Below are 25,799 nucleotides of genomic sequence, written 5' to 3'. Positions count from 1 at the left end.
AAGACCCAGAAAGATCTATGGCACCCCAGTGTATGGCGGGCCAAGATGGCGGAATTTAGGGTCGACGAGACCGTAACGAACTGGGTGAAGGCCTTCTCGATATTTACGGCAGTAATGGGGGAGCGTAAGCCTGAAGTGTTGACCGAGCTATCCTGTTATTTGAATAGGATCATGGATTTTCATAACATGTACGGGGGGAATGAGTGGAAAGGATATGACATGCAATTCTGAAAGTCTAAAGAGTTTGATGTAACTTTGACATGGGACTGCCTCGACACGGTATCGTGGCACAGGCAGCTCTTGCCTGGATCGGCAGGTACGTCCTCGCCGGGCGGGAGCGGGCCTGGGACAGTTCAGCAAAGGCCAGCACAGCCCTTTCGAGCAGACGCCGGTGGGGAATCACAGCCCAAGACCGGCGGAAATGGGGGCAAGCGCGGGGTCTGTTGGGGCTTCAACAGAGGAAACTGTAACAGACTCCAGGGAACATGTAGGTTCCAGCATGCTTGTGCGGGCTGTGGGAACTCCTCACACCCGGAGAGTAGCTGTAGATCCAAGAACGGTGGTGCGGGAGGAAAGGGTGGGTCCAAGCAAGAGTGAGGTGAGGCTTGGAAAACAATCCCCTTCACCCGTCGACATCATGGCTTTGACTCCCTGGTTGAACAAATACCCTGATCATGTATCCGCCGGGATTTTGAGGAATGGTTTCCTATATGGCTTCAACATCCCGGCGGGGAATTTTCGGGGGACCCCCTTTTGTAAAAATCAGCTATCCGTCCAACACAACCCGGCAGTGGCAGCCAGAAAAATTACCAAAGAAGTCAGCCTGGGGCGGGTAGCAGGACCCTTCCCATGCCCGCCGGTGGCGGATTTCGTGTGTTCACCTCTGGGAGTGGTCCCGAAGAAAGACCCAGGGGAGTATAGACTCATTCACAATCTGTCGGCCCCGAGGGGCGCCTCTGTGAATGCAGCCATTGATCCGGATGTCTGTTCAGTTAGGTACGCATCGTTTGACGATGCTGTGACCCTACTGAATCACCTGGGCCCTGGGGCTCTGCTGGCGAAATCGGACATCGAATCGGCATTCAGGCTGCTCCCGGTACACCCGCGGGATCAGCGCTTGCTAGGATTTACGTTCCAAGGGAAATATTACATGGATAAATCCATGCCCATGGGTTGCTCGATTTCTTGTGCTTATTTTGAGATGTTCAGCTGTTTTTTAGAATGGGCATTCACTAAGGCCACAGGACATAGAGAAGTGATGCATTATTTAGATGACTTCCTGTTCTTGGGGCCGGCAGGCAATGCGAAATGTGCACAGACACTGCAGGATTTCTGCATTCTCATGCAGGAGTTTGGAGTCCCATTGGCGCCAGGTAAGACGGTGGGGCCATCTACTTCACTGGAGTTTCTGGGAATTGAGCTCGATTCAGTGGTGGGATGCTTCTGTTTGCCAATGGTGAAGGTGGCCAAGTTCCGGGCATCCTTAACACAATGCCTGGGCAGAGAGAAAGTGACCCTGCACCAGTTACAGCAAACAGTGGGTCAGCTTAACTTTGCCTTGAGAGTAATACCGATGGCTCGCCCATTCTCACGCTCCATTGCACAAGCTATGGTCGGCCTCAAGGAGGGACACCACCGGACGAGACTGTCGGCAGAGGTTCGCCAGGATATGCGCATTTGGTTGGCATTTCTGGCGGACTTAAACGGTCGAGTTGTCTGGAACAAACCCCCAGCTTCATCGGATGAACTGGGTTTGTGGACCGATTCAGCCGGGAGCGTGGGATTTGGCGCCATCTTTGGTAACCGATGGTCGGCACAAGTATGGCCGACGTGGTGGCACTCCAGTGGCCTAACAGGTAACATTGGGTTCTTGGAGCTCTTCCCCATTTGGGTGGCTCTGTTGGCATGGCCAGACGATTTTAGGGACCGCTCAGTAGTGTTTTGGTCCGACAATATGACAGTGGTCGAGTGCATTAATCAGCAAGCTGCCCGCTGCAGGTGGATCTTGAGACTGTTGAAAGAGATTGTGTTACGTTGCATGAGATTGAATGTACGGTTCAGGGCAAAACATGTGCCGGGTGTACTGAACAATGCAGCTGATGCACTCTCTCGTTCACACATGCAGGCTTTCAGGGGCTATCTACCCACGGCAGACCTAGTAGCGGCACCGTTCTCCGAAGCACTGTGGCTGATCGGTGCCCCGGATTACAAGACCTTGTGGCAGCCAGCTTAGCGCCCAGGACGAGGAAAGCTTATGAAGGAGCGTTTCGTTCTTACTGCGCCTTTTTAGGCCAGGCGGGGAGACATAGCTGGGGGCAGGAGGAATCCTTCCTGGGGTTCTTAGTAGCGCTGCACAGAGAAGGCCAATCAGCCGCAACTGCCAACAGACATAGGGCGGCCATATCATTCATGGCACAGCGGGTTCCTTTTTAGTCAGAAAGGCGCTTCGCGGCTGGCAACGCCTGGAGGGTCGCAAACAGGATACGAGGCACTGGTTTAGAGAGATTGTCTCTGCTTTTAGCAAAGCTGGATGAGACATGCTCCTCCCCTTCCGAAGCAGTTCTGTTCCGGGCGGCTTTCGCCTTGGCATTTCATGGGGCCATGCGGGTAAGCGAACTCGTGGCGAGGAACAAGAAAGATATGGAGGGAGGCCTATGCAGAGATCACGTGCAAATACGGGGTGATTCGATGCTAATCTCGATAGCTAGGTCTAAGACAGACCAGGAAGCTGTGGGGGATAGTGTGGTTGTGCAGCGCGCTCGAGGGTGCCCCACTTGTCCGATAAAGTGTTTAGAGGAATACTTGGCACAGAGGCCGGCGACATGGGGAGGGAGCCTGCTTAGGCACAAGGATGGCACCCCTCTGACGAGATTTCAGTTTCAGAGGGTGCTAGCACTTACAATCGCCGCTGCGGGCATTGACCCGTGCGATTTTGGGACCCACTCCTTCAGAATAGGGGCCGCTACTGAGGCTACGGCTCGGGGTCTGGGTGCAGAAGAAGTGAAACAGCTAGGCCGTTGGTCATCGAACTGTTTGAAGAGGTATGTGCGACTGCACATGTTGTAAAAGACTGATGAAATGCACTCACGCTTGTTGTCTTTTGCTTGAATTACAGTTTCGCGAGCCTGTGACGCGGGGCGGAATCTGGGATCAACCCATCACCAGAGGACCAGCGGTCGAGGATCACCGACTGGGTTGTGGGCCACTCATACGTGAGGCGCGCCGGGGACGTATTCATGGCAGGTGACACGACTCATGCATCTGGGGAATACGGGTTTAGAGTGTCCTTCCATGGGAAGGGAGGCCTCTGTTTTGACCAATTTCAATCGTTTGTGGAGGGTCTTCTAGGGCGGCAAAGGTCACCGCCATCTATAATCATAGTACACTTGGGGGGCAATGACTTGGTAAGACTGGGAAGACGATTGTTAGTGGAACACATTTTGTCGGCAGTCAGCTGGTTGGCTAAGAGGCTCCCGGGGTGTACAATTACCTGGTCCCACATGATTCCCAGGAAAGTTTGGCGGGGGGGTTTCTCTGTGTCAGCGTTGAACAACTCGGTTAAGAGGGTCAACAATAAAATTGGAAAACTGTTTCGCTCCGCGCATCTGCACAGCATTCCACATGGGTGTATTCGGGGTGATCACTTGTATTTGAATGATGGGGTTTGAGGTAATAGAAATTTTCAGGTAGCTAATGTGTCCCCCACTCGCACCCTATCCATGCACCCATGTTCCTTGTATGTCGTGTAACTTCTGTTCCGTACATGCTAGAAAGACGCAAATACATTTGCGTCCATCCTTAACATGTCAGCTATCCAGTCCTGCAAGAAAATCCCATTAATTAGGCTTCTAGGCATATGGTGCCAACGTCTTTACATGGTGCACTTTTGCACACGTTTTCTCCATGTTTCCTGGCCCAGTCGAGCTAGGCCCTTAACGAGGCCCCGAGCCTCATCTCTCCTGTCTCCGAAAGCTGTATGCATCCCTGACCCTTGCCTTACTTCCTGCCCGGCTCGGCCTGGACTGCCTGCCAAAATCACATTTTGCCTACAGTTATCTGCTCAGCCTCCTCGAAAACACATTCCAGTCTAGTGAAATAGGTAAACATATTCCCGGCTGCAGAGCAAAGGGCCCGGCCTTCCTGTCCTCCTTGCAAGTGATTTACTGAACCCGTTACCATGGTAAGCCCATGGCTCCGCTCGTTGCACCAAGACACGTATGCACGCTCTAGCATTCAGTATTGAACGGCCTCTGCCCGAGAGACCTTTTACTTCAGACACTACATCTTCCAAACATGAGATACTAGATATGTTATAGGTACAGGTTGCCCTGACATCCCAGACACCAGTCTCCTCCACTAGTGCTAAAGTCAAAGCCCCAGTTCGCACATGTTTTCTTATCTCTCTCTTTCACCTGTTACGCCTACTGTATTGGTTTCAATTGTACCATTTTACTATATATAATGTGTAATGCTAATAAAACGTTGAATGTCCCTTCCTGAACCTTAGAGGTGATGGAACATGATATCCAATCCTCAAGGATTTTCCATTAAAGCCCGTATGACTCAGATCCCACGGACTCTGCCTCTCATTTGAATGAGCTGTCTTTTATTGATAATTATATGGAAAAATGATACGGTAAAATTAATTTACCACATAATTTGGCGCCCAAACAGGGACCCCCCTTCCCCACTCGCCGGCGATGTTACGCAGGCTTTGACCCCTTCTACAGCCGCGACGGAAACCGTGCACGTTTGCGGGTTTTCCTGCTATCTTCCCTCGGGCCCACGGGGGAGACGGAGACTGCGGTCCGGCGTCCAGACGAGGCGGTGAGGAATGCGGAGGATCCCGACCAGAGCCCTAGTCGAGAGAGCAAGGTCCGAGGTGTCCGGAGGCCCACCTGTTCCGAAGCGCATGTGTGGTAGCGTGATGCGTAGCAGTCAGATGTCGTAGCAGTCCAGTCCAGTCCAGTTTCCGAGGCCTTCAGTTTCTTGCTTCCCGGTGAGTACCGTTGTTGGGAACGCATCTAGACGGGTTCATTAATTTGTGGTACACAGACCTGGTCCAGACGTGTTCACTTAGGTGAATACGGTCTGACGTGTCTCTTTATGGGACCGGTATTGTCTGTACTGTTTTAGCAGTGCATCCAGTTATTCAGTATTATCTTGAGATTTTCAGAATATGTGTTCTCAGTCTGAAATGTTTTAATGTGTTTTAATGTCGTGGGGTGAATGATTGTTTGCTGTTCATTACTGTGTTTATTGTGTTCACGTCCGAATCACTCCAATCATGCCACTGTTCTCGAAATTACGTCAGATAGGAACTAGGAAAGGGATACTCGAAGAAGCAGTTCCCGTCCCGCCTAGGGACACTCCAGGATATTTTATGTACCACAAGCATGGCTTAGATGCCGTACTATATCTAGATTTATGGGTGGACTACACCAAAGACCTGGAAGAGAAGTATAGATGGCCTGTCTCAGGGACATGGGATGCTGAATGCATCATGAGAGTAGAAGAAGCATTGTGGAAAAAGAAAGCCAGACAATCCCAGAAAGATGCCATAGAATTGTGGCGCAAAGAATCACATAGAAGGACAGAGAAAGAAATCAGAAAAGCAGAGAAAAGTAAAGAAGAATCCGAAAAAGCTAGAGAGAAAGAGTTACTAGAAGAAGGAGAACGAGTCAGATTAGAACAATTAGACCGTCAAAGAAATGCACTCATTACAGGCATGTATCCAGTTCTTGCCGAGGGCCTGCCCAAGGCGACCCCGGAAGTACCCCGTAACTTGCCACCACCATTGGGTCCGACTAAACTCCATCACAAACAGACCGCAGCAGACATTTTCCTTTCTTCCTATTTAGATGACGTAGCTCCAGCATATACCAATGTACCCGTACCACCCGTTAATAATGTACAGTAGCCTGCTCCGTCTGTTCATTCCACTGTTCAAGCCACGACCCCTCCACGTCTCCAAGACTCGCTTCCCGCGCCTGTTGTCACTTCCCCTACTGCTGGTGCTACTACTACTGTTCCCTCTACTATTTGTCCTCTCAATCCTTTTTCAACAGCTGCAATCCAGAGTCCACCCCCATTACATATACCTCTTTTACCCGCCATGACATCAGCAGCTACAACCCAGTCAGTTCATGCCCTCGCCTCCGCCTCAGGGGGTGCCGTAGGAGGCCACCTTCGCACCCCGCCACAAATTAAACGAATGACAGTCAGAGAATTAGCATTGCAACGTACGCCGAAAGCGGTCACATATGAAAACCTTAGACAGTATATTACAGATTGTAGATATGACCCAGTACCTGGCAAGGAGGGAGACATGATGTTAGTCTCGTTACGTCTACGACGCGTTACATATTATTTGATGTTATTACCAGAAATGACAAACCATCTAGACAATATATATCATTTTATTAGAACAGGGGAGAAACCAGAATGTATTCGCGAGGCCATGGCATATCAGAAGGCAGAGACACAAGGTTTAATCTTACGATTCTTGATAAATTGTTTGATAAGGGAACGAGACCGGCCAGGTGCTGTAAAGGAAGAGATGGATGCACTGATGAAATGGAGTAATAATATTGCAGATTGTAAACATGATAAACAAAATTGCATAGATGCCATGTACAGAAAGATCCATAAAGAAATAGTAACGATGCATGACAGACAGAAGGCTGAATCCTCAGAGGAGGAAGAAATAGAGAATCCGGTAGAAAAGCAAGGCACGATAGCGTACGTAGGTAGAGTGAAACTTCCTAAACAGTATTCTTTTGACAGACCTTTTGACAGACCCATTCGTCTAGAAAACAAGAAACGTTTCCTTTTCCCCAGACCTGAACAATGTTCTCTTGAACATGAATTCCAAGACACTGATAAAATATTGAAAGAAAGAATAGGTTACCATGAACTTACTACGATGCATGATCAGGAACTAGCCCGGTCAGCAGTCCAATGGGCTGGGAATGACAGTATATATAAAGATGACTCAGTAGCGCAAACGTTTTTGAGCCTTACCCCAGACGAACAGCGACTAGCTGGTATGTATATGATCCAACATCTCATTACACTATATGAAAGTCAGCATTCTGATCCAGGACCCCTATATAATATATTGGAAGAATTACTCCTAAAAAGATGGAGAGGCCTAGGTACCGATTTAATTAATACCATTCTAGAACAACGTCACAAATACAGAACTTTCCTGACTCCACATTTTATTTCTGTTCCACCCCCAGTAAGACAGCCATATCACCTAGACAGACAGAATCCCTTACGAGAAGTTCATCCCGTCCAGATTCCAGGGGGTGCGCTTCAACGCGTATTCGTATACACTCCTTTGACCAAAATGGAATTATTGGAAATGAAGAAAATAGTGCCTTGTCACGATAAAGATCCTGCAGGGTTCCACCGTGAATTAAAAGACATGTTACTCATGGGAGACTATACGTATCCCGACATTCTTAAAATGTTAAAAGTATTGTTGCCAGCAGGTATTTACGAAAAATTGAAAGAAAAAGAATGGGAGGTGGGAGATAAAAAGATTATTTGGACTGAATTAGAGGACGAGGAAAAGACACGTACCCCAGGTTTAGGTCTTGGGGACAAAACTAAAGCATTACCAGGATTATCAGTACAAGTTTTGCCTAGAATATTGACAGTTAAAAAGGAAGACTGGGATGCAATCTCAGCCTGCAAACAGAAACAAGACGAAGACACTAGTGATTTTTATTCCAGATTCGAGATTATTAATAGTGGCCTGAAAACAAGTAGCGAATCATATCCACATCTTTTTGTGACCAAATTAGTCGAGAATTCCTTACCACAGGTTAAAAACAGGGTATTGAAAGTCGAAAGCACATGGCAAGAAAATACACCTTCCCAAATGTTACAGATGTTGCAGTACCACCAGAACAGAATTAGAGAGGAGCACGATCATGAACAGAGACGTATGAAAGACACGAAAATGAAAGTACTAGTTGCCCAGTCCGTCCCAGCAGATGGTCAGAAGAGGGGTAATACGCAGAACACACAGACTAGTCATTCTGCAGCTCCTGTTAAAGGGAATTGCAATTATTGTAAACAGCCAGGTCACTTCATAAATGAATGTGCCGTTCTAAGACACAATATTGCTACAGGCAAAACGAAAGAAAGACCACGTCCGCCTAGATCAGAACACGTTCCACAGAATATTCCACAGAATACGCAACCTCCACAGAATACACAGCAACAGACAGTAGCTGTACCCCAACCCCAACCCATTGCCGCAACACAACACGTCACACAGTAAATGTACCAGTATGCACAGTCAGATTACCCCGATTATCAGCAGTATACATGAAACAGCCTAGAGAGGGAGGTTGGCTTGCCCCTTATCGAGGTTCCTGTAGATCAAGAGGGTCCCTATGTACATAGTCAGGTATTAGGGAAAGACAGAACATTTTTGATTGACACAGGGGCGAGCAGAACTACCATTAGTCATGACGAGGTTCCAGGGGCACCCCTCTCAGGCTCACAGAATGTTTCCCTTGGATTTTCAGGAAAGCCTATTGTTAACGAAGTATCAAAGCCAGTTCCCCTTGCAGTTGGTCCATTGTCTCGTACTACAGATCTGTTACTTACGAAATCATGTCCCGAAAACTTGCTTGGTATTAAAACGCTGAAAGCTCTAGGAGCTGTTATATGTTGTTCTCCGGAAGGAGTGAGATTATTTTTACGTGACTTTAAGGGTCATTATGTGTTGAGAGACTTTGATGCAAGATTGAAAAATGTTCCACAGCATTTATGGGCGCAAGGTCCAACTGATGTAGGTTGTATGCACATTACACCCTATCGTGTCACACTCAAGCAAGGTGTCGTACTGCCCCGAATCCGACAATAAAAATTGCCACCTGAGGCTGTAGCAGCCTTACTGAAAATTATTGACGAGCTCATTGCCCAAGGAGTAGTTGTAGAAACTGACTCCAATGTATGTAATTCTCCAATCATTCCGATTCTTAAACGAACAGACCCAAATGCACCTCCAGTCTACAGATTGGTGATTGATCTGCGAGAACTCAATAAATGTATAGTACCACAGTACCCAGTAGTCCCAGATATTTCATCACTATTGACTGCCATTGATTCCGAAGCTGCGTTCTTTACTGTAATCGATCTCAAGAACGCCTTCTTTAGTGTCCCCATTCATCCCGAAAGCCAATACCTTTTCGGGTTCTGTTTAAATGGCCGAAGCTTCAAATTTGCACGTGCACCTCAAGGGTTCAAGGAAAGTCCTAGTATTTACAGCCAAGCACTGAAACGACAACTAGACAGTATTCACATGCCTACTGACACTGCTCTACTGCAATATGTTGATGATCTGTTGATCACAGCACGGACCGAACGTGATTGCGAGCGCGCGTCACTGACAGTCTTGTATTTTCTGGCCGAAAAGGGGCATAAAGTGTCCCCTTCAAAGCTCCAATTCTGTGCCCAGCAAGTGGTATACCTTGGACACTTGCTGTCCAAGAGGGGTAGACAGTTGACACCAGATCGTATCCAGTTAATTGCCACAACCCAAGACACAAAAGGAAGTACGGGCCTTCATTGGCTTTACTTCGTACTGCAGACAATGGATTCCCCAGTATGCATTTCTAGCCAAGCCACTCATACAGTTGACAACACAGGAGGCAGCGACTTCGACTGTCCTCCCTTGGACTCAGGAACATACACAAGCTTTTAATGACTTGAAGAAAGCCTTATGTCAAGCACCAGTTTTAGCGACACCATGTTACAGTAAACCTTTTACACTTTTTGTCACAGAACGCGATGGCACAGCATTGTCTGTTCTCACACAAGATCAAGCAGGACACCATAAGCCTTGTGCTTATTTTTCTAGTACATTGGATCCAGTAGCCCAGGCTCTGCCTGCGTGCCTAAAATCAGTTACAGCAACAGCTCTAGCTATCAGACAAAGCGATTCCATAGTGTTAGGTCATCCCTTGACAGTACAGGTTCCACACTCCGTGGAAGTTCTTCTGAACCGTACCCAGACTCAACACTTGACCATAGCACGACTGACAGGTTATGAACTGACACTGTTCCAGCCACACATAGAAATCAGACGCTGCAACATACTCAATCCTGCCACATTGTTACCCTCGAGTACAATTGATCCAGAACCACATGACTGTGTAGAAGTCATTAATACAGTGACAAAGCCCCGACAAGACTTGACAGACATTGCATCGACCGACCCAGACCTGACACTTTACGTGGATGGTTCATGTATGAGAACAAGCACAGGAGAGTTAGTGGCCGCATATGCAGTGACCACTGAAACTGAAGTCATAGAAACACATCGTATAGACACACTATCTGCTCAAGCTGCAGAGCTCATTGCTCTGACCCAAGCCTGTATACTAGCCAAGAACAAGAAAGTAAAACATATACACAGATTCACAGTATGCATTCGGAGTCGTACACGACTTCGGTGTCCTTTGGGAAGAGAGAGGTTTTTTAACTTCTCACGGTACCAAGATCCAGCATGGTCCCCTCATTCAAGCCCTGTTAGAAGCAATACACTTGCCTACAGCCATAGCCATTATGAAGTGCAAAGCACATACTAAAGTCATCGACAATATTTCCCAGGGTAATGACCTGGCAGATCGAACAGCCAAACTCACAGCTCAGACAGACATACCGACTGACATGACAAAGACTGAAGTACCTACACTGACACATTGCCTGACAGTTAAGGATCCCACTCTAGATGTACTCGACATACAGACACATGCAACCCCAGACGAAATAAAGAAATGGACTGAACAAGGAGGGATCCAGACAGATCAGGGATGGATGACAAAGGGAAGAGCCACATGGTTCCTCCCCGACTCCATGGTTCAAATCATCATTAATACAGCACATAGTCCAGCACACTTAGGAGAGAAAGCCATGTTAGACAGTTTACAGAATCTCTGGTTCAACAAACATTTACGAGCAGCAGCGAAACAGAAAGTGCGTACTTGCATGATCTGTTGTCAGTTCAATCCAGGAAAAGGTGTTCCCGTGGAACAAGGTGGATTTCATCCTCCTGACCATCCTTTTGAAGTCCTCCAGATGGATTATATCCAGATGGACAGATGCCGAGGATTCAAGTATGTCCTCGTAGTCGTATGTGCTCTTTCCCGATGGACAGAAGCATATCCAGTCCCCGATTACACTGCTGCAACCACTGCCAAACAGCTGGTACGTGAGTTTTTCCCACGATATGGTCTGCCCCGTGTCGTGTACTCTGATAATGGACAGCCATTCTCGTCCGAGCTTATGAAAAAGGTATCACTCCTGTTAGGTTACCAGTGGAAGTTCCACTGCGTTCGACATCCCGAAGCCGCAGGTCTCGTAGAGAGACATAATCAAACCCTGAAAACACGCCTAGCAAAAATCTGTGCAGAAAAAGGTGTAGATTGGATAGTTGCCCTGCCAGTTGCACTCTTTTACATGCGAATGGTAGCCCATTCTAGAACAGGATTGTCTCCGTACGAAATTGTTTTTGGTCGTCCCCCGAATATGTGGGGTACGCCTATGCCCAAACGAATTACCGATGTTGAAAGTACTATGCTGACAGATTACTTGGCCTCCTTGATGTCTGCACTACAATCTTGTCGTTCACAGGTCGCGGCTGCCTTTCCGGACAACACTCAAGTAAAACCGCATGAAGTCGTCCCTGGCGAGTATGTCTACGTGAGGAACTTTGACAGGAAAAGTCCGCTGGAACCCAGATGGAAGCAGCCAAAGTTGGTGTTGATGTCAACGAGAACCGCAGTCAAGCTGGAAGGTCGCAAGGGATGGCTACACTCCAGCCACATTAAGAAATTTCACGGACTGTGTCCAGAAACTCCGATTAAGGACTGCCCATTTTTAGAGACTGACTCTAAACTCCCCCTGCTAGAGAAAACTCCCCAAGAGGAGTATCGTTCCAAGTTGAGGTCTAGTAAGTCAGACAGCGTTTAATTGTTTAAGTCCCCCTCGGGTGAAGCGGTTAGACAGGTTTCTGACATGAATAAGTTAGACCCAAGTAGTCAGAGAGATAGGCGTAGCGAAAAGAGAAAACAGTATTGTAAAGTTTTGCACAGCAGATGCATTATCGCATTAATTTCTATGTTTCTTCTGAGTCTTACAATTATATGCATAAGTTTGATGCTACATGTTTTCTTTCCTCTTGATTCACATGTACATGCTTCCTTTAATGATACTGTAGAGCACACTTTAAGTGACCTGCCTCCCCATGAATTATCTTATCGTTTAGCAATGCGCAACAATACATTCATCCGTATGTTACACCATTCTCACCAGACCAGCAATGCCACCAATTGCTGGGTATGTGGCCGACTCCCTCCCTATCAGAAATACAAGGGAGCTCTGCCCCTCTTTCCTTATCCGTTCACACATAATGGTTCGTGTGGTGCATGGTTTACTTTAATGTCCTCCCTAGATAGTAAGTCCAAGGTTTCCCAAGGCAACTGGATTTGGGGGAACCTGAATACAGTCATGAATAAGATATGTTTCCCAGACCAAGAAGGTCTTCCCCAAAGGACAGGACCGATCTAGAAAATGAAGTGTATGGATTAGGTAATTTTACACTTAACCGTATGATCCTGAATGTGCAGTCTGAGACTAATTCGGACTTGCCGTTTATTACAGTTTTGCCAGTGAAAGGTGAATTATGTGTCAGAAAGAATGGTTCCGTTCATCTAGGACACAGTGATTGTAATACTGTTGCCGAATTCAGTGATAAAGGAAAGTCTACTTTCAAAGCTTCCCGCCATTCTTATTTTATATGTGGTCAGACAGCCTATGTACGTCTGCCATTGGATTGGGATGGGACGTGCTATATTGCGTTCCTATTACCACCTGTTTTCCTAGCCCCGCCTGATTATCATCGAAATCCAAACCTTGTACATGTGAGACATAAGAGAGACCTTCCTCCCGTTATCGATTATTCTGAATCATCATGGGATCAGTACAAAGATTATATTAAAGGATATTTTTGGTTTATAGGTCCTGTCCAAAATAGTAAGATAATTCGAAGATTAACTAGAACTTTAGAAGCAGTAGTGAACAAGACTACTTTTGCTTTAGGTAACCTGACCGAAGAACAGTCTGCTATGAGACTTGTTGTTCTTCAAAATCGCCTTGTCCTTGACGTCATCCTGGCAGATAGGGGCGGGGCTTGTAGAGTCATCGGATCCAGTTGTTGCGTGTTTATTCCTAATAACGCGCCATCCGTGTATAAGGCCATAACTCGGCTTCATGAAATTGCTCACCTGATACACCAGAATCCAGGCTCCTGGACTTGGTCCGGTTGGCTCTGGAGTGTAATATCCGCCTGGGGATGGAAATTGTTATCATTCCTAGGAATAATATTGGTCATAGTATTCAGTTGTTGTCTCTGTCTGCAATGTGGGCCAGCGATTTGCGGCTTGTGAGCCACAGCTTGTATTCCCCGTCCAAGTACACGTTCCCGTTCCCGAATAAAGAAAGAAGAACAAATGAACAAATTTACGAACAGATAGATGGTCTCATGAATATAGATATATCCTAAAGGGTGTAGTAGGGTCCAAGGAGGGAATGAGGTAATAGAAATTTTCAGGTAGCTAATGTGTCCCCCACTCGCACCCTATCCATGCACCCATGTTCCTTGTATGTCGTGTAACTTCTGTTCCGTACATGCTAGAAAGACGCAAATACATTTGCGTCCATCCTTAACATGTCAGCTATCCAGTCCTGCAAGAAAATCCCGTTAATTAGGCTTCTAGGCATATGGTGCCAACGTCTTTACATGGTGCACTTTTGAATCTCGCACACGTTTTCTCCATGTTTCCTGGCCCAGTCGAGCTAGGCCCTTAACGAGGCCCCGAGCCTCATCTCTCCTGGCTCTGAAAGCTGTATGCATCCCTGACCCTTGCCTTACTTCCTGCCAGCGAAGCGGTGCCCGGCTCGGCCTGGACTGCCTGCCAAAATCATATTTTGCCTACAGTTATCTGCTCAGCCTCCTCGAAAACACATTCCAGTCTAGTGAAATAGGTAAACATATTCCCGGCTGCAGAGCAAAGGGCCCGGCCTTCCTGTCCTCCTTGCAAGTGATTTACTGAACCCGTTACCATGGTAAGCCCATGGCTCCGCTCGTTGCACCAAGACACGTATGCACGCTCTAGCATTCAGTATTGAACGGCCTCTGCCCGAGAGACCTTTTACTTCAGACACTTCATCTTCCAAACATGAGATACTAGATATGTTATAGGTACAGGTTGCCCTGACATCCCAGACACCAGTCTCCTCCACTAGTGCTAAAGTCAAAGCCCCCAGTTCTCCCCGTTCCACGTCATGCTTAGTTGCGCGCGCATTCAGGTCATAGGTTTCTGCTGATCCTGCAACTTTCTCTATGCATCCACCCACATGTGACGTTTCTTACGACGTTTCTCTGACATGTCCAGTGCACGCCCATGTGTACGCCTTTTTACACGCCTCCTGTTACGCACATGTGTTCTTATCTCTCTCTTTCACCTGTTACGCCTACTGTATTGGTTTCAATTGTACCATTTTACTATATATAATGTGTAATGCTAATAAAACGTTGAATGTCCCTTCCTGAACCTTAGAGGTGATGGAACATGATATCCAATCCTCGAGGATTTTCCATTAAAGCCCGTATAACTCAGATCCCACGGACTCTGCCTCTCATTTGAATGAGCTGTCTTTTATTGATAATTATATGGAAAAATGATACAGTAAAATTAATTTACCACAGGTTCACCTGTCCAGGGAGGGGAATGATTTACTCATAGGAGACTTCATAGCATGGCTAAGGGGTTTGAGGAGGCATGAGCTTTAGGAGGTGTGGGGGGGCCGGATAGTCGGTCAACTATCCGTCCTGTGGCGGTAAGGTCATGATCGGTGAGCAGTAATTTCAAGGTCCCTAGGGGGGGCGCCACCCAGAATGGATGGGAGCGCCCGGGGGGAGGCGGCCATTGGCCCCTCCCACGGGTAGGCGGCACCCACTACGGATGGGTCGCCTAGGGGGAGACGGCCACAGGCCCCTCCCAGGGGGGAGACGGCTAGATGCCCCTCCTAAGAATTTCCCAGGGGCCGGATATCCGTGACGGCGGAAGAGAGTGTGGGGAAGGGGGGGAGTCCACGCTGTCCTTCCTACAGATACCTCACACGGGGACTCGGACGACCTTTAAGATGGCGTCGAGTGAGAGGGGGCCCCCACGACAAGGGAAGTTACAGTTGGCAACGAGGGTAAAGCCCTCTGCGCATGCGCCACTCACACCGTGAGGGCGGGAGTTTGGTAGTAGGGATCTGACACCGGTTAAGACCTTGCCGTTGGCCCTTAATGCTAGGATGTACAATTTTAATTTAGAATGTATACATTTTTCAGGATGCTAGACTCGGCCAGGAAACCTTTGTATTAGAGAGCTGTTAAGGTTAGCCAAAGAACATGTCTTCATCAAAATGTAACGAAAGTAAAATTGTACATAATTCATGAAACGTTTTTAATTTAATGTTTTACATTTTGTTTCATATTTTAATAAATACGGCCGGGGGGGTAACTCCCCCCCGCCTTCAAAAAGCTCAAACCAGTGTCTGTCTCCTCCCCTGGGGGAATTGGTGTTGGGAGGGGGTGGCGGGCATCCCGGCCATATGGAAAGGGAAGACCACTCGGTCCCCCCGAACGTATGGATGGGTGCCCCGATCCCCCCGGGAAACCATTTTGGGCGGGGGACGTGGTTCGGCTGGTATGCCCAAAGCGGCGTAGCCGGAGCACGCCCTTCCCGCCCAGAAGGGGTTGTCCTAGACACCCACCCGGAAGACCATGCCCCGTGGGCGTACCTGAGGAGGGTCCCTGCCCTCCCGCAGACGGATAAAAAGAGCGGGAATCCAAAGAAGCGTCCTCTTGTTCCAGTGCTCTGAAGGCTGCACCACTCGTTGCTCGTGACCCCTCGACGGAACAAGCGGCAATTTTGACCCACCCACCAGCCCCTATTGCATTGTTTGTTGAATAAAGTAATTTGTTGATGATATCCGATTGTATTAAAGAGATGCAGTCAAGTTGTTTCAGCATTGAATAAATGTGTATAGGCCTTTTTTCCTCTGTAGAAAAGTAAAGGAATGTATCAAGTAATGTGATTGTAATGTGCTTTAGGACCTTTTTCCCTTTGTAGAAATGAAAAGTTGATGGATCATCAAGCTGTTTCAGGTTAGGTGAATTTCTTCCCATAGTAGGTAAAACAACCGTCGTATTTATTTTTTGGTCGGGCGGTAAGGTCATGATCGGTGAGCAGTAATTTCAAGGTCCCTAGGGGGGTGCCACCCAGAATGGATGGGAGCGCCCGGGGGGAGGCGGCCATTGGCCCCTCCCACGGGTAGGCGGCACCCCCTACGGATGGGTCGCCTAGGGGGAGACGGCCATAGGCCCCTCCCAGGGGGGAGACGGCTAGATGCCCCTCCTACGAATTTCCCGGGGGCCGGATATCCGCGACGGCGGAAGAGACCGTGGGGAAGGGGGGGAGTCCACGCTGTCCTTCTTACAGATACCTCACACGGGGACTTGGATGACCTTTAAGATAGCGTCGAGTGAGAGGGGGCCCCCACGACAAGGGAAGTTACAGTTAGCAACGAGGGTAAAGTCCTCTGCGCATGCGCCACTCACACCGTGAAGGCGGGAGTTTGGTAGTAGGGATCTGACACCGGTTAAGACCTTGCCGTTGGCCCTTAATGCTAGGATGTACAATTTTAATTTAGAATGTATACATTTTTCAGGATGCTAGACTCGGCTAGGAAACCTTTGTATTAGAGAGCTGTTAAGGTTAGCCAAAGAACATGTCTTCATCAAAATGTAACAAAAGTAAAATTGTACATAATTCATGAAACGTTTTTGATTTAATGTTTTACATTTTGTTTCATATTTTAATAAATACGGCCGGGGGGGTAACTCCCCCTGCCTTCCAAAAGCTCAAACCAGTGTCTGTCTCCTCCCCTGGGGGAATTGGTGTTGGGAGGGGGTGGCGGGCATCCCGGCCATATACAAAATCCCAAACACAAGTTGAGTTAGATACCGAACCAGAGCTGGAAACAGGCACCGGTAGCAAATTAGAACATATGATGCTTCAGTTTGCAATTGAATGACAGTAAAATAGACACCATCAATCTTCATATGGAAAATATGGCAACAAAACTTGACAAACATGGCTCGCGATTAACTGGAGCGGAGCAGTGCCTCTCTACTACAGAAGACCAGGTACAGGTCGTAAGTGTGTTTTTGCACACAAATGGAGAAACTCTTGGTGGTGATACAGGCAAAGCATGAGGACCTTGAAGCCAGGTCACAGCGTAACAATTTACATATCATGGGTGTGCTAGAATCAACAAACACTGCAAAATGGAGCTGTATAACGAGGCCATGCTAAAAGAAGTGCTGGGCGCAGAACAATTTTCATCCATGTTAGTCATGGAGCGTACACACAGATTCTTGGTGCCCAAACCTGTCCCAAACCTGTCCCCGGAGCTCTGCCGCACCCTATCATTGCCAGACTACTAAATTATCATGATCGCGACACAGCACTCCATTTGGCCAGGGAAAAAGGCACTACAACTTATCAGGCATGGAGGTTGCGCTGTTCCTTGACATTACAGCAGCTGTACAGTAAGCGAGGCGTGAATTTCATTCAGTGAAGAAAAAGATGCAAACACTGAAAATTCAATATGCATACTATACCCGGCAAAGCTCCTGATACAAGATATAAGCAAGACCAAGATGTTTGCCTCACCAAAAGAAGCCAGGTAGTTTGTGTGCCTGATTGGATGACAAGAGACGTCAAGAGCAGCAGCGCAGCTCCGGATACAACATAAGGGCAAGACCAAGATTTTTCATCACCAAAAGAAGCCATACAGTTTGTGTGCCTGATAGAACGACAAGAGACGTCAAGAGCAGCCGGCGAGGATGCAGACAATGAGGACTGAGCACATGCACTGCACAGGGTATTGAAACTAGACACAATAGTAAGAATGATGTCTGGCGTACATATGAGAATAACTGGCAAGCATTGCTGTTTCTATACTATGTGGATAGTAGTCTTGCTAAACTACTGTGATATGAACATAAGCTATGTGACATGTACACTGAATATGTGGCAACGATTTTTGTTACATTGTTACATACACTCTGGTGTTGCATTTGTGTCTTCACATGAGCTGAGACTCCATGATTACTTGCACTCCGGTGCACTAAGGTTCAGCTGGATGGGGGGGTTCATATACCTACCTCGACCTCCCACTTATAACACTATGATGCATACGGGCGATCCGCCTTGAGGGTAAACCCCACATTGGTTTAAGGTTGTATTTGGACACCGGATAAGGTGTTACCATTTGATAAGGGACATGCAGTTGCATAGGTGTGTTATTTTTTTTTAATGGGCACCTTAGCATAATTGGGATGCTGAAGTGGGTGGGGGGATGGTTGGGGAACTATATAAGTGCAAATGCATGATAGGCATGGTACAGTTGTTGATAACAGCATATACACAATCAGACAGCACAGATAAATGACCTGGCGCAATAGGTAATGACAGAAATGGCAGGTAATACTGGTAATATAATAACCTGGATGACATGGAATGCCAGAGGCCTCAATATTCCTAGGAAAACACAACAGGTATTGGCTTATTTAGACCAGCATAATGTTCAAGAAACTCACCTCAATAAACCTACCGCGAAAGAAGTTGCAACTAGATTGGCTGGAGTGTGCTTAGCATCTTCCTACTTATCCTATGCGAGGGGTATAATGATAATAATGTAATATAATGTACCCTTTGAAGCTACGCATGTAGAAGATGATGAACAAGAGCTATATATATTAGCGCTGGGTAAGTTATGTGGCACACTGGTGGCTATTGTAAACGTCTATGGGCCTAATGCAGATGACCCTGTGTTTTATGAGACTATATGGAGTAAGATGCATAAACTGCCTCCATCAGCCATTATTTGTGGGGGTGACTTTATTTTGTGCTGGTACCTGAAGAAGATTGAATGACCTCTACAGAAATCTCACCCAAAATGGCAGTGCTTTCCGCTAAGGATGGTATGAGAGAGCTGGGTCTGCTGGATGTTGAGACACCTTGGGGTGAAAGAGGGTACATGCCACCCTTATGTACATCAGTCTTGGTCGCTTCTCGACTTTTGGCTAACCATGAGTTATGTGAAAACATAGACTACTAAAGTCCAGCATTTACCAAAAACACTGTTAGACCACTCTCCAGTTCTGTTAAACATGATAATATCCACGTACACACCTTCACAGTTTTAATGGCACTTACAGTCATCCTCATTGCTTGATCAAGTCTTCTGTAAAGGGGTGAGAGAAGCATTCATGGAGTACTTCACTCACAATATAGGTTCAGTACAGAGTGTGGGAATTGTATATGAGATATTTATGGTGAAAATACGCGGTGTCTGTATAGGGCTGCAAGCAGGGGTTCTCAAATCGCTGAGTGGTACCATGAAGCAGCTTGAAAAAGACGTGGGATGCTTTGAAATTGGGTATGAAATACCAGCTGATAAGACAATACTGGCAAACATTACACTAAATGTCATAGAGTATAACGAGACGGTTGACTAAGAAGTGCACCATATGTCATGAAAGTGGAGAGCCAGGTACCATGGGGAAGGAGGTAGGCCAGGGAAAGCATTAGCCAATAGAATTGCAGAACCATGGACAACAACTCACATAGTAAAAGCATTTAATTATTTTTTTATTTATTTATTTGCGGGTTTGTAAAGCGCTTGAATAAACTCCCGAAGGAGTATCTCCGCGCTGAGAGACAGCAGAAGCAAGAACCAGGACGATACAACAGTACAGGACCAAAAACTCCCAAAGTGGCAGATCTTTGAGTTAAACCTGAAACAAAAAGGTTTTCAATTGTTTTCTGAAAACAGAATGGTCGTGGCACTGTCTTAGTTGGAGAGGAAGGCTGTTCCACAAAATAGGACCTACCACTGACAGAGCCTTGCCACCCAGTCTGGTCCTGCTAACCTTAGGTACCCTTAGCAGCAGCTGCTCACTTGACCTAAGGGTGCGTGTGGGAACATATGGAATACATTTATTAGCTAAATAGACAGGTCCTAGATCATGTAGTCCTTTATGTACAATGCAGCAGGTCTCGAATTTCACTCTTTGGCGGATGGATAACCAGTGAAGTCTCTCCAACAGAGGTTTAGAGGAGGATCTGGGGGGAGCATTGAGGACTAGCCTGGCTGCTGTGTTTTGTACCACTTGTAGTCGGTCCAACACCTCTTCGTTTGCAGACACCAGAAGAGCATTACAGTAATCAAGTCGGCTGATCACTAGAGCCTGAACCAGAGTCTTTCTTATGGAGTCAGGAAGGAGCGGGAATATCCTGCGGAGGAGTCCTATCACATGGAAACAGGACCCCACCGTATTATTTTCATGTTGTTTCATAGTCAGCTCCAGACGTACCCCAAGGTTCTTGATTACTAGTTTTGGTTCGGGGACTGGTCCTAAATCTGAAGGCCACCAGTCAGGGGACCATAGTATCTTGGCCTCACCGAAAAGCATCACCTCAGTCTTACCAACGTTACACTGAAGAAAGTTGGAAGACATCCACTGGGATACTGCTTTCATCCCCTCGGAGAAAGATTGTATAACTTCCGGGGTCAGTGATTTAAAAGGAAAAAGCAGCTGGGTATCATCAGCAATGTTCCCTCTAATTATTTTCCTCTGTGTGCGGCAGTGGAGGGTGTCCGTGCACTGCAACCATGGCTATGTGCGCCAGGAACCAGACCACGCGCGTGTGCAGCCCCAAATGTCACTCTAAATGTTTACTTAAAAAAGTGAAAAGATGGTGCATTTTCACACATACAGCGCCACGTTAAGGGTCTTAAGGCTGGTTTGCAAATTGGATAAGCATGCCATGATAAGAATTGGTTACACTGGCAAGTACACTTCAGGTTTAGAAAAGCACAAGACTCCAACGGTGGTACAATCATAAGATTTTTACTAAATATTCTTAACTGAAGCACTATTAATTAGGTGGGGAAATGTTGAGAGCCTACACAATATATCACATATGGACAATAAGTTACACAATTACATAACATATTTACAATTTGATATGAAAGCTATTGATTAATGTTGGGTTATACCACCAGACATAGTTTGTGAAACTTCGACATCCAGGCAAACATGGACTGTAGGAGAGGGCCGTTCAGACACGTCAAGTGGCATCACTAGATGGGTGACAGGATTGCTTCTCACGGCGATCCTTGCCATTTTTCCAGTGCTGATAAACTCTATCTAGGTCAACTTTCCCATCCAGGAGGTAGGCCTTTGTCCTCATCAGCATATCCAAATGATTCTGCTCTAGTCTATTCCTCAATTTACTTTTGATAGTATTCATATGGCTGAATCCGCGTTCACAATTTGCACTAGATGCTTGAAATGTTGCACAGACATCAACAAGCTGAGACACCACACTATACTGAGCAGTGCGTACAGTGAAATTCACCATGTCTTGAAAGGTGGTAAATAACCCACCCTTTACATGTTCTGCCACCACATATTTATAGTCTCTGTATTGTCTGACAACATCTTCTGGTGTTTCACAATCACCCAGGACCAAGACATTATTATACTTTTCAACTAGTCTTTCAATATTCTCAGTCCCAAAATCAAAATGCGATTGTGTGGCTATTGCCTGGATCTCAAAACTTGCCCATTCTTTTAGCTCACCTCAGGGAACCTTTTTTGCATGTGCTCACAAAGAAGGGAAACAAAAGACAAAATAGGCCCACTGTCAAACTCTTGCCTTACCTTGTACAACACCATCAGCTCTCTTACATTGCTGCTCCAAAAGACAATGTCCCCCAAATACTGTTGCTTAATTTGTCCAATCTTTGCTCTTGCATACTGTACGGCTTCAACAGTAGTTAAAGAACTTTTTTGGAATAGTTTGCACAAAGATGCAAATTCACCCAGAATGTCATTAAGTACTGCAAGGGAAATATGGTAGTTGGAGTCCGATAGCTTTTTATAACAATATTTAGCACTTGGATCATTCTCCTCAACTTTCTCATGCTCAAAGTACTTAAGAACAGTGTCGTAATTACGAATTAGTGCACCAACAGCAAAATGCCACCGGACTTCATTCAGTGGTCGAAAAGAGACAACTTCACATTCAGTGACTGATGCAATTTCATCCAGCTTGGACTTCCTTGCAGGAGATCTGGAGAACACAGTGTAGACAGTTCTCAATAATGTCTCCATCTCTTTAATCATTAGAACCCTCTTCCAGGCATCATCAACTCCCAAATCTTCTCGATGAGCAACACAATGCTGCTCAACTAGATGGGGAATGGATTGTTTAAGGCGAGTAGCAACACCATTATTCTTACCCAGCATCACAGACGAACCATCGGATGTGAACATGACCATTTTCATAAGGTCTAGTTCATTGGCCATGTAGAATTCTTTCACAGCAGCAGTGATAGCCTCAGCATTACAACTAGTCAGCTTCACTATGCCCCCAAACAGTGTTTTGTGCTCTGTTGAGGTTACAGGTCGGAACTTGAAGTACAGGATGAGCATTTTTGTAACAGAAATATCAGTGCTCTCATCAATTATCAATGTGTGATACAAAGCGTTACGAAGTTCTGCCATACCTTCACAGTGTATCACGCTATTGATTGCCTCAAGGAACTCAAAGACATAGTTCTTACTCCTCCAGATGTCTGGTATCTTCACATACAAAGCTAGGTGGTCATGGATGTCATGTACAGATAACATTGACGTATTCATCTTGACTGCCAGCAACACATTGTTAATGAGAATCTTTATCTCCTCAGGCAGGGATCTTTGTCGTTCAACTACTTCCACTCTATTTGCTTTGTCAGTGGCAGTTTCTGTCAGCATTGCCCGCACTCCAAAACCAAACCTGGCAGCAGCACTTCTGTTTCCCAATGTGACCATGGCAGACTCGTGAACTTTGCTAATTAGATGACGTTTCAGGTAATCCAGTTTCCAGCCATCACTCCATTTCTTCCCTGTAGAAAAGTCCCCAACAATCTTGGCTTCGGCACATGCTTTGCAAATCAAGCCCACATCTGGACTGTATTGAAATAGTTCCCCAAGTTGCACGCGAACCTTGCTTCATGATTTCTGTGTCTCAGCCTCCACAATTTCTTTCATCCACTCTTCCTTGAATACAAGGCAACATTTCTTCCTTTGTGGTGAAGCATCACACTCTGCAGAAGGTACAGCTTTGCGCTTGAACATATTTGTGATAACTGGGTTTCGCCTGCTATGCCACAAAGCCTGCAAAATAAAGGAACATGTCTGAAGTTGATGCCTATGCTCATGATTGCAACCTGTCACATAATACGGAGGCATCCCCGGAAAAACGTAGAGTGTAATTACCTGTACTTTTCTGTCTACTGCCTTGCCCTTTCAAACTTAAAAGTAGCACTGTCCGTAGAGCCTGCAATAGAAGTTAAGATTGTTTTAGCACATTGTGAATTTGTGATACAGCAATATACCATGTGCACCATAAGGGAACTCTACCAAACAATTACCTGCTCTGCTTGTACTCACGGATGCCTGTTAAAATGTGTGGGATACTGTCTGCGAAACCTACAATACAAGAAAACCTGGGTAAGGTATGTTGTTATACTACAATGCACAAGATGCACCACAGTTTAACTATCAAACAATTACCTGCTCTGCTTGTACTCACGTATGCCCGTTCAACTGTGAGGGGTACTGTCTGTGAAACCTACAACACAAGAAAACATGGGTAAGGTATGTTGTTATATCACAATACACAACACGTGCCACAGTTTAACTCTACCAAACAATTACCTGTTTGTTCTGCCTGTACTCACGTCTGCCTGTATCTGTAGCACGGTCTCACAAACCTGCAAAAGAAAAGGGGTGCAGATTGTGAATCTATTTTCCCAGCACCCCCCCAAATCCAATATGGAACATAAACAGAATGACCTTATCCTTGTGGGTACTCAAGCCTGACCATTCAAATCCAAATACCTTACAGATTGCAAACCTGCAATTGAAGACAAGATAGTTAGCAAAGGCTCTAAGAGTTACAAACAATGAATGGGACTTGCCCAGATACTCCAATAGGAAAAACGACCAAATAGTTACCTGGGATTCCAGTTTAGGCAAATAGGCACATGCCCCTATGCTTCACTATAAGCATCGATTAGGCTATACTTTTTTGCACCTCCCCACACAATCCAACCACTCTCCTGCATTTTCTTTACCTTTTGCCATGTCAATGTTTATGTACTACAAAAAAAATCCTACACCCTCTCCTTTTACATGGATGCTCAGCAGGATTGTCGCATACATCCTTTCACTTTGAAGTTAGAGAAAGACAAGTAAACACCAAGCCCCCTCTGAAGCGAGAGCTTGACATTTGACCTTGTCTTTGAATGCACCGCAAATGTGACAAGATAAGACCAAGATGTAATGTTTACAGAAAGTGAGTTTCTGGAATCAATATAGTAATCAAAGTTTGGGCAATCGGAGAGACGAACTCAAGCTGGACAGCCTAAACCAAATTAATCCAGCAAATAGAAAGCATGACAATGTGAGTTACAAAACCCTTAGCCAACAATAAGCAATGGGAAGAATGCATTCTTATCGCAGCTTTCTGAATGTCTCCAAAATGTCTTTAGCAAACCAGACAGCGTAAGGCTTTCAGCTAAAACAAAATGAAAGCTGGCAGGAAAACTACACATTGCTGCAGGTAGGCAGGGACGAAGTTCAGTGACCTACCCGGGGTTGACAGGAACGGGCAACATTGCTACAAGTGGGTAGGGAAGTAGTGCACTCACAGATCAGGAGGTGGCAGAAATGGAAAACGTTGGTGCAAGGGGGCAGGGAAGAAAAAAACTTTCTGGGGTAGAGAACAACAGCGGCAGCGAAAGTGGCTGGGAAGGGCCCATGGTTAGCACTGAGCACTCGGTTAGGCTACCTTAAAGCAATTCATGTTTTCACTGGGTGCTGGCTTCCTGGGGGCGCCGTATTTGCACGTTTATTATGTTCTTTAAAGCACCTGCGGCCATGTTCCTTTCCTCCAGCAATTACCAGGCCACACAAAAATGTCAAGTTAACTCCTGTGATTAAGGTTCTTCCAGGAGAGAGATTGGAGTTTTGTATAGTTCATGTTTTGACTTCTGTGAAGGTAGTGCAGAGGGTTAATATGCCTGCTGCACAGAACGTGTACCACTATCTGAATGGTACCTTTAGCCATCCAGTTGGCCATCTCAGCAATACCATTCCTCTAGTGGGTTGTTAAGAGAGGTGCAGCTGTGTCCAATACTGGAGAACGCTAAAGACCCTACATATCTAGGGAGGTCAACTGGATGCCATTATCCATTATGATCACTGACAGAACTCCTTCATGCAAAATTTCCTTCAATAGACCGACTGTCGCTCTGGTGGTAATCTCCTTCATAAACATTACCACCAGCCATTACTGCCGCAGACGGAACCTGGACCACCAAAACTGACTGTGTTCCACATTCCTCCAGAACACAGAGAAAGGATATGCAAACAGAGTCTTATAGGACTTAACATACTATACAAGTCACAGACTGATTTTAACTCCAGTGTGAGGAAATGAATGCCTTTCAGCAACTGAGAACGACTGTGGAAGAACATAAGAGCTCCCCTGGTTCATAGAATCATCAGGTTCTTGTTACTACATGACTGCCGC

The 25,799-nt window shown here is 46.3% G+C and overlaps 1 pseudogene; it reads right to left on the bottom strand.

Annotated features, from left to right (window-relative positions):
- The window catches only part of LOC147701318 (uncharacterized), a 76,173-nt pseudogene extending 52,835 nt beyond the window's left edge, over positions 1–23,338 (bottom strand).
- Positions 23,339–25,799: the final 2,461 nt, after the last annotated feature.

Source organism: Lissotriton vulgaris, chromosome 7, assembly GCF_964263255.1.
Source record: "Lissotriton vulgaris chromosome 7, aLisVul1.2, whole genome shotgun sequence".
NCBI lineage: Eukaryota > Metazoa > Chordata > Amphibia > Caudata > Salamandridae > Lissotriton > Lissotriton vulgaris.
The sequence above is the reverse complement of the archived record's forward strand: the minus strand, read 5'-3'. Positions and strand labels throughout refer to the sequence as shown.